Here is an 11,123-nt window from a genome sequence, read left to right on the forward strand (position 1 = left end):
CACCCCCCCTTAACTTTTCAACCAATTGAGATATTTGAAATCGGTTTGCGGCAACCTTCTTAGATATGAGGGGCTACAATAATTATGGTCAATTTTGAAAATTTTGCCCTTAGGGGTAGCGGTGGTAGGGGTTAGCTCAAAATGTTCAAATAACAAGTATATTCGAGTTTGGCATCATTTTACAGGTCTTGACGAAACATAAAAATTGACATAAAGAAAACCAAAATTTGCTCACTAATAACAAAATGGTGCCCTAAAACGTTTCAAATCCAAATTACCATGAGGGTAGCAAAAAATTAACTTGCACCCTCTTTAACTTTTTAACTATTTGAGATATTTGAAACCAGTTTGCGGCAACTTGTTTGGAAATTTAATGGCTACAATAATGATGGTAAGTTTTGAAAATTTTGCCCTTAGGGGTAGCGGGGATAGGGGGTAGCTCAAAATTTTCAAATAGCAAGTATAGTCGAGTTTGGTATAATTTTACAGATATTGACGAAACATAACAAATAACATAAAGAAAATAGAATTCGGACCATTAATAACAAAATGACAGCTAAAAGTGATTGAGACAATGGTTATTTAAAGTAATTTTGAACTGCCATTTTGTTATTAATAATCCGATTTCTACTTCCTTTATGTTATTTGTTATGTTTCGTCAAGACCTACAAAATGATACCAAACTCAACTATACTTGCTGTTTGAAAATTTCGAGCTACCCCCTACCCACGCTACCCCTAAGGGCAAAATTTTCAAAACTTACCATAATTATTGTAGCCCTTTATATCCAAACAAGTTGCCGCAAACTGGTTTCTAATATCTCAAATAGTTAAAAGTTAAAGAGGGAACAAGTTAATTTTTTTCCACCCACGTGGTTATTTGCATTTGAAACGTTTTAGGGCACCATTTTGTTATTAGTGAGCCGATTTTGGTCTTCTTTATGTCAATTTGTATGTTTCGTCAAGACCTAAAAAATGATGCCAAACTCGACTATACTTGTTATTTGAAAATTTTGAGCTACCCCTTACCCCCGCTACCCCTAAGGGCAAAATTTTCAAAATTGACCATAATTATTGTAGCCCCTTATATCTAAGAAGGTTGCCGCAAACCGATTTCAAATATCTCAATTGGTTGAAAAGTTAAGGGGGGGGTGCAAGTTACTTTTCAGCCACCCTGTACATCTACAATATGATAAAGCAATGCAGACAGTATCTGAGTAAAAATAATGTGAAGCCATTTTTCATATTGCGAAAAAGACAAAGAAGGGTTAGCAGCGCCATCTCCACAGTTAATCCAAACTCACGACCAGGACAGGAAACTCAAGAAGATAACTAGGTAATATATTTTACTTTCCAACATAAATATTTGGCTTTGAATATTTACTTATATTCTCTCTCTACAATGCGCTTATTTAATACTGTACTTTTATACGCTAGGTCTTCTTTTGCTTTGTTCCATGTATGAACTATTGTTCAGGTTTTGAAACCATATTTTACTATTGGAAAGTAGAAAGACTTTGAGGTAAAAAAGTTTCTTTGAGGAAAGTTGCATTATGATATAGTAACTAAATAAACAATACTCACTTTCAAATTATGAAAATGGTTACTATACTACAAATATATAGCTGAAAAATTGACATCATATACAAACACCTTATATTAGGTTTAATATATTTCCTAACTTTTAATTCATTGGACAGGCTACAAACTCGTCTGTGGAGTAGGATTCATTTAGGTAATCACCAAGGAGACTACCTAAATGATATATCACAGTTAATATAAATTAGTAAATAATCCAAAGACAATGAATACGTTATTGGAAAACTATTTTTCAAGCAAAATGTGTATCGTTGCAACCAGTTATTTTGCATCAGTTGTAACTTTTGAATAAAACAGTAAACTCTAAATTTGTTCAACACACAGGCCAAGGAAAAGGTTTGTACGCTAACTAACCTTTTTTTAATTAGTAGATGAGACAAAAAGTTTTGACGCATTTGTGTGTGTGTATGTTGAAAAACAAACAACAAAAAGACAATATTTTTCAGAATTATTTGATTAGAAACCGTACATATATATTTTTAGGTATATTCTTTTACCATTATCACACAATTTTTGCTTTAAAACTGTTCAAAATATTGTAATATCATACTATTTCTTCTTATTGCTGTACATTTCCCTTCAAAGTGTCCTATTAGTATGTTTTCGTTCGTTATTTTTGTTTCATTTCTGGCCACTATTATATTCAGCGTTTAAATCAACACGCACATCCTCATTTGAGAGTGTCACTATTCATACCATGCTAGGAATGAGCTGCAGGATGTCCAAGTCACTGAACACGTTTTAATTACAAGGCAAACCTCTTTTGAAGGAGTATCATTAAATGACCCACCGACTAAACACACGGCTATTTCCGGCACAGAAAATTAAGTTTTTTAATTAAAGGGTTTGAAAGGACACAGTTTAAGTGTTGCATTTTTCGGGGAACGCAAAACGTGTGACTATGAATGTGTGAGTTCGTTTAAGCGGATAGAATACTTTTAAATGACAGGGGACAGTAATGTTATGATTTGTCCGTTTTTTATGCAATTGTCATACTTTACGAAACTCAAATCTTGAAAATAATTTGTTATTATTGAAGTTGATTTGGAACAGTTAATAATCATGATTAATAGGGTTATCTTATCATTAATGACTTTTAAAATCAAAACCAAAACATGCATATGTCAAAAGCATGACATCAATAGTCAAATGACGATTCAGAAGTTATATGAAACTTGATATTTCTTTACATGAGAAATAATCACATAGCTTTCAACGATTATTTTATGCATTGGCATGCAGTTAAGTTGTTGAATCAACACTTTATCATGCTCTCATACTGAACTTAAGCGTAATAAAAACCAATGCAAATTCTAGTGTACCAATCATTACTTAATTTAAAATGAATATGGATTAACAATAATTTTTTGCAAAATATGCCAGAGGAGTTCAATGAACTTAACCATCTCAAGATTATAACGCAATATGAATTGTGATTGACACATCAGACACACCATTTGAAGACCGATATAGGTAGAGTTATTTATTGTGAAATGTGTTTAATATAGTGGACAACATTTAAATATACCAAAGGACCAAAGGAATTGATGTTGTTTATATTCATTAACCAAGTGATAGTATAGTCTTCGAGAGCAGCAGAAAACATTGATGAACCAAGTGGATGATTGAATCAATAGAAAGATCCATCCGTATGGATATTTGAAAGGTAAGAAAGCTATAACATTGTTTTCTATTTTTGATGTTTAACCACAACACAAAATTAATATATTATAAACTTATTCAAGAGTTTGACGTATTAAGCAAAATACGTAAGCTATATGTTATGTACAGGAAAAAAGGCAACTCACAGTGTAGTCTGATAATTGCATTATGGATAGCGGAAGATTGACAATTAAGGGGCGTATACACTATTCGACTAACTCTACTATGGCTTACTCTAAATAGTGATATTATTTTTGATTGGTAAGTATATGAACTAGAATGGAGGAATGAAATGCTGGCATTATTTGTGGTATGATGGTCCCTAACTTAAGGTCCCAAGTTGTACCTATTATCTGAAAGTTTTATAACACTTAATTTACTGTATTCAAACCTTAATGACAATTTTTACTATCAACCTTAATTAAAAAGCAAAAAAAAAATAACCGAATCACACAATATATTATCAAGTCGACAGTACAACTTATTTTGCAGAACAATGAGATTGAAAATTATATGAAAATTCTATTCCATCGAGGCAAATTTAGCTCCATGCTGTTTTTATACACAAACAGCTCTTCTTGATTATTTTTTTATTTTTGGTATAGCCTGTTTGGATTATGGCTCATATTGTTATTTAGATTCATATACAATCTTTCTAAGGAGTGTCGCTAGCATAGTGTAGCGTTTCTGACATCGGTACGAGAGTAACAGTTTCTATTCCCGGAACATTCACAAAATTGGATACGGGTGTTCTGATTTTCTAAAAAACTATACTCTTTGATATATCTTATATAATGCCACGATTGTAGACAGCAAGAAATAATGGATTTTTCATATTACATTATTTGTGTCATTTAGCTCCATAAATTATGGCTAGTCTATTACCATATAAACACATTGCTGGCGTGTTTTTATTAGAGTTGTTTCATGGTAAATAATAGAGTTAAGAACATCACTCAAAAAAAGTAAGTAAAGTAAAAGCTTTATCAGGAGCGATCTCAAGTGTTGTTTAGTCAATCTGTATAAAACATTGCATTAATACAAATTAATACAATTACCTCTTTTTTATATATCTATGAATTTAAAATGCCTATGTTTTAACACTGTCCACATAATCACTTTCTTATTGTAATCAGAACTCAACACATATTTCCGGTTGAACAGCTTATCAGTTATACTTTTAGCGAATTCCCCATTTAGAGTAAGCTATTACCGTAGGTCTCATGGTAAGACCTAGACCCGGGACCGATTTACTTTTTCGTTTTGAGGTCCCCAGAGGCCAAAAACACCATCAGTTCAAATTCATATATTATGTGTTCATTGGCGTGATAACTAATATTTTCCGATTTTTCCTTCGGACTATGGGAGCAGGGTTTTATGGGGCAAAAATATTCTTTTCCTTTTTTTGACTCTTTAAACACCAAATTTTATGATTTCTTTCCAAACCATAAAAAAATAATTAATGTTGTATATTAAAGTGTTGTTGTATGCCCAATGGCAACGGAGATAATAAAAAGTGTAAATTAAAAATTTCCATGTTATTCTTATGGATAGTAAATAAACTTCTGAAGTTTGCTTATTTATGGATAACCAAAACCAAATTAACCAAATGAAAATCAACCAAAATAATGACCTATGAACCACTGAGTGGATGTATGGTTGATGATGGTAATGTGTATTTGATGTTAACCAAACTTGGAAATTTGGTTATTTCATAGCAAGCTATCAACATTTCGATAAAAAAAACACCTCAATATCTTCCCTGTAGCAGCAAACCTAAATACTTACTATGATTAATGTTATTTAAATAGGAAATAAATCCGACAATTAAAAGGGAATTATTTTGTAGAAATCCAGCCAGGTAAATTGAAATTCGCTTAGTCTGCAGGTTTGCTGCGGCGGGGGTATTGTGATTTCAGGCAAATTATACTTTGTTTCATCAGTGTAAAGTTTTTGAAACGCAATGTTGATGGGAATGGCAAAAGTGATATTACTGTATTACAGTTACGTGTGTTTCCCCCGTATGCGGCGCGGGATTATCTGTAAAGCGGAAATGTGGTCCCCGGAAAGACACCTCATTTCCGCAACTTTGTTTGTTGACATAGATATACAAAGCATGAATAATGTTGAGCCATGTAACGGCTTAAACGTGTTTTTAATTACCTTTTCTAACAAAGCTTGAACTCAATGTAATAAACTAAACCTGAAAGTCAACCTTTTTACATTCCTATATGCACTGGTTTTACTTATTGAATTGTTCAATTTAATATATTTTAGGATGTAAAAGTATTGATTCTTTTTAGTTAAGACCTTATAATACCTGAGAAGTAAATCGGAATTGAGTCGAATAAGGCCTGAGAACTCTTTTTGAACCCTTTGTGTGAGGTTTATTTAAACTAGATTAAAGTATATTTTTAAAACACAAATAATATTTGATTTAAACAGTGTCAAAACGTAAATTCAATAATAGCCCATCACAAGTGAAAAAATTCAATTTTAATCATAACAAATTAATTCTTATAGGCCCTACGTATCTTTCTTATAATTACTATGTTTACATAAAACTGCCGAAAATTAAAATGACATATACAAAAATTTATCTATTTAAAATTTATTATTTTTATTTTAGAGGTCAATAAATATTAAAATCATACCATATTTGACACCCTTTAAAGTTAAAGGGGGTTATGTTTTTTTATTTTTTATTTATTAAAAGGACCATTAAGGTTACATCGTATTTTAACTCTAAATAAATCACTATTTTAATATAGCATTACATATCAAGCTTAAATAAAATGCTATACACTTTATTAGTTGTGTGATAACTGGATATAAATCACAAAAAAATATGGTAATAGTATTGATTACTTAATAAAAATAAACAGATTTGGCTGTAAAAAGTTCGTATGCCTTTGCTTGAAACAATAAGTAAAAATATCATAGCCAGCGATCATTCTCACTTCCTCGACACAAATTAAGATCAACGTTTGACGCTAGTGTGACGGCGACAAATGAAATCACTGCTTCAGTTTCAACATTGTCCCTACAGAGTTCTCTGGCTGTGCGAAACGAAGCCACTGTTAGGCCTAAAGATCTTGTTCCCTCCACACTTTGTAATAGCACTTTATTTTTCATAAAAATAACATAAGATATAACTTAGGTCTAGTTTGATGGTGCGTAGTTAACAAAGACTTTAGTACATAATTTGAAATAGAGATAATTATGTTTTGAATTTAAAAATATATTTTTTAACCAAATAACACTAAATTACACCAAATAATAAATAAGATATTAATATGAAAAAAATCTTAACATCACTGGGTAAAACAAAGTTTTTTTTTCGTTCAAATCCAATGTATAACTGTTGGGGAGCAAGATGGTCTAGATGTAAAGCGCGGGACATCGTCGACTTCTGAGGTACCGAGTTCAATTCCTGCCAATCGCTAATGGATTTAATCTACGCAATGATTCCGCAACCCCTAGTTTGAAACAATCTAAAAACAATCTCGGGCTATATCGTGTCCTAAGAAAAAATATTAGAATCTGTAACAATAAAAATCAAGGAGAACCTACTTTGTACTTACATTGTAATTTTTTATAACACGGAACGCATTTTTTTCCGTTTTGGTGTCACAATTCCATAAACTTTAATAAAACTGTTATACAATGATGCAAATAAAAAGATTTTAGGTTTATTTAAATATTTGAAAAGAACATGCCCATAGTGATGTACACGAACTGAGCCATAAACCATTTTCTAGAGGCTTCTATCGTTGTGCACTCTTTACATGGTAAGATGTGTGTTTTATAACATTAAATATTTGCCCACCCAACAGTTACGTAAAAGAAACATCATATCTTGAACAATGTATGTAATAATGTGTAAAAATACAAATAATATGTGTAAAAGTACTTAAATTCATAGTAAAAATCAATATCCTGGTGTTAGCCTCATCCAGCCTTTTTTCAGTTGACTTTCAAAGGATAAACATGTACAATCAGTGGAAGTAGCGTGACTATTACAGTGTTATGATCAAGCATAAATCTATTTTATATAGCTAATGCAGTCTTGTTACACTAAAAATGTTATCATTGACTCTCGGATTAGATACGGGTTACGAAATACCATACATAAACCCGAACACTCGTGGTTTCCTTACTGTTGCTATGGAAACCTGTCAATGTTTACCTCGCACAGCCCTCACTGTGTGTGTGAAGAGTATGTGACTCAACACCATGTTAAAATAATATAATGATAATAAGTTAAACTAAATAGGCTGATAACTGGTCAGCAAGACAAATATTGTGATAGAACAGTTTACTAGTTGGTACGATGCAGCTGAAAAATAAATTATACAAGTTATATGGCAAAATTCAAGCATAAAAAACTGACAAGGTCAAATTTGTATATCTATTCTATATATACTTATTTAATACGCAAGCAGGAATTTTGTGACAATTACTCCTCCGAAACTACTGAACCGATTGACATGTTTTTGGTTTCATTGGAAAGAGCGTAACGTGAAGTTGTCCAGGAAACTTTCTTTTTAGGGAAATAATTAGAGAGTGAGGCCCTGGGGTCCTTTAAAGTTTCGTATTTCTCCATAAGATTAACATGGGAAACAAAAATTGTTATGAAACTCCAGCTGTTGTCAGAAATTAAAAGTGATAAGAAGAACATATGTTGTAATCCGTCAATAAGTTTGCTAATAATTTAACAGTTTGCTACAAACATTTACTGACTTGGTTAAAATTAAATGTTTACTATTTGAATTTGGGTTGGCGTAAATATTACAATGGAAAAAAGTAAGAGAGTCTGGATGGATTGATATCTTAAAAAGAAAACTGAATTAACACTGTGCTGCATTTCTTATTATTCATTGAAAGAGCCCATTTGCGAACCATGGAAACATAGGAAAGCCATAGAACACCATCAAGGAGGTAGAAATGTTTTTGTTTTTTTTAGAAATTAGAATGTTATTATGGGTAACCTAATGCGGCTATGAGTAAGGCTAATTGTAGAAAACACTAAAAAACAAGATCAGCTTTAAAAAAAAAATTATAAGATATTTACAAGAAATTGTGATTATATCGATCTGTTATGTACCTACATCATAAGTATTTCCAAAATCTTTGAGTTGAATCTTTTAAAGTCATCAGAAATTATGACTGTTATTCGTTTTAAAATATCGCCTTTAATACTTAGCAATTGCTTGAATTCGAGCAACAGGGACACTAGTTAATTTTAATACACAAAAATGGTCTCTTTGACATAGTTTTCGTAAAAATAAAAATCTACGCGTTAATATTAACCAAATAAAAATAAATATTCCAACAATAATAATTGAACATTTTCTTGAACGTTTTAAGAAGAGAAAGATAGAGAGAAAGGAATAGAATAGAACAGTTTTTATGAAAACTTAAAATTTTGAACTTTAATACGTTTTGTTTTAGCCTTTGTAGATATTATTAGATTCATCATAAAACATACATATATTATTAATACTAAATGAATAATATTTTTATAAAATACGTCCTCAAGCTTCTCTAAGTTACGGGAAGTAAAATTAATGTGATGAATTTATAAAACTAGTAACTGGTATAAACTGCAGATTACACAAAAAGAGTTGTGTGCTAATGGATTTACCGTAACGGTCGACGTGTATTTCTGCAAACTACAGGCTGTAGCTGAATCAGAATTTGAGATTAGCCTGATGAAGTTTGCTCTGCAGCTCATTACACTGTATACAATCTACCATTGATCTGTGCCCTGTACACCTAGGTGAAACTAGGGTGTGGCAAAACCCCGATCTATTTTATGCAGCGCACTGTTCAGCGACAGGTCGTCTGAGAGTGGTGGAGTTAGGCTCGTTGGATAGCCTACAGTATGACATAATCTGTGGTCATAGAGCAGTGGTCACCTGAGCATCGTTTGTTTGCTATCGAATCGAATTTAAGAAGTATTAATTCAGTAATTGCATCTTAGCGGCAGTTCCGTGCATTCTTTAGGGCGGCGTGGATCCGTCAAATAGCACAATCATGTGGTGGGTTATCAGCTTTAGAACAACGGCTTCTGCGTTCAAAAAGAAGCTGACGAGCAAAGAAGATCGGACGCCAGACAACTGAAACTCGATAGAGTTCGTGCTGCTGTGGAAAACAGTCCTCGTAGGCCCGCATGGAAACAAGCATCTGCTTTGAACATTCCTGACCGCTCTGTTACACTAATTTTCAGGTTTGATCTAAATTCTTATCCCTACAGATGAATTTGTATTAATTTGTTTAATTTTGTTTATTATACAGATCATGCTGCTGAGTTGCAATGACTGAGTCATAACTTTTTTTTAAAACGACTCTAAAACAAACGTGCGTTGCTCAGGTTATAATATATATATATAATATAATATATATAATAATATAATTTATATAATATGATATATACCTAATAATAATATAATACGACTACAGATAATGGTAATGTATAGGCTTTCCAACCAGCCTACCCCCACCAACCTCAGACAACATGTCGTTGAACATTACGCTGCTGAAAATGGATCAGTTTTTTTGCCGCACCTATATAGTTAGTCCAGTTAAACCGAGTCATCATCTGCATCCCAATATGTGATTAACCTGACGAAGATTTCTCTGCAGCTCATTGCACTGAGTACAGTCTACTATAGATCTGTGTCACATAAACCGAGGTGAATATATATACTTAGTATCCTATATAACTGAGTTTGTACCTAGTTGTACTATCTTTCCATTAAATAGATCATATGCTTAATATATATCATTTGTATTCATCTTACAGCTTTAAAGCACTAATTATTTAATTTATAGAAAGACACATATCAACCGCTTATTATTTGAATGAATGTTTCTTTAAAATATTAGTCTTTTATAAACTCTCTCCTAATAGCCCAGTCAACAAAGATCAAAATATGTCCCTCAGCGGGAAAAAATGGTGTAGTCCTGGATATTTGCACAGTTGTAGGGGATACCCTCCTGAACAACATACTAAAAGTCCTGACTGATGGGGTGTGAACTATGGGGGGAGGGGGGTGAAAATGCACAATCTTTCGGTTTTCTGTAAATATCTCGGAAACGGTGCCCTCTAGCGGTAAAATGTACTGATACAAAAATGAAGAGCATTAAATTTCCAACAATAATGTTCATTACATCGTTTTCCTAAAACCAACACTTAACGAGATACATGGGTCATAAGAAAAAAAAACATTCAGAGTAACTAGTATTTATTGTGGTAAAGTGATTGTTTTATACTACATCAAGTTATATAAACTGATAAAAACGTGCTAAATACTCGTCTATGCAGTAGAGCTGTTGAGAAAATTGAGGGGAGAGGAAGTCGGGCCAGACTGGAAGCTGAGAGACTAAACAGTGGTAACTATATATACACTATTATTAAATCAATGATATTATAAGTTCTTTAATTAATTTAACCAAATAATAAACAATAAATCAACAGCATTTTGATGGTTGTTTGTGAAATTTAAGTTGTTTACTAAAAAATGTAAGCATTAACCTATCAGCTGTTCATATATTATTATTATTAAAAAGTGCAATAGGGATCCCAAAAGACAGGTGTAATAAAATTTTCTACAAGTTTATTTTAGTTTTAATATTACAGCATGTTATTATGGTTACCACTGTTTGGTCCCTCAGCTTCCAGTCCGGGCCGACTTCCTCTCCCCTCAATTTTTTCAACAGCTGTACTGCATAGACGAGTATTTAGCACATTTTTATCAGTTTATATAACTTGATGTAGTATAAAACAATCACTTTACCACAATAAATACTAGTTACTCTGAATGTTTTTTTTTCTTATGACCCATGTATCTCGTTAAG

The sequence above is a fragment of the Macrosteles quadrilineatus genome, unplaced genomic scaffold (genome assembly GCF_028750875.1).
Source record: "Macrosteles quadrilineatus isolate MER2022 unplaced genomic scaffold, UCM_ALF_1.0 Scaffold_3__2_contigs__length_128488019, whole genome shotgun sequence".
NCBI classification, from domain to species: Eukaryota; Metazoa; Arthropoda; class Insecta; order Hemiptera; family Cicadellidae; genus Macrosteles; species Macrosteles quadrilineatus.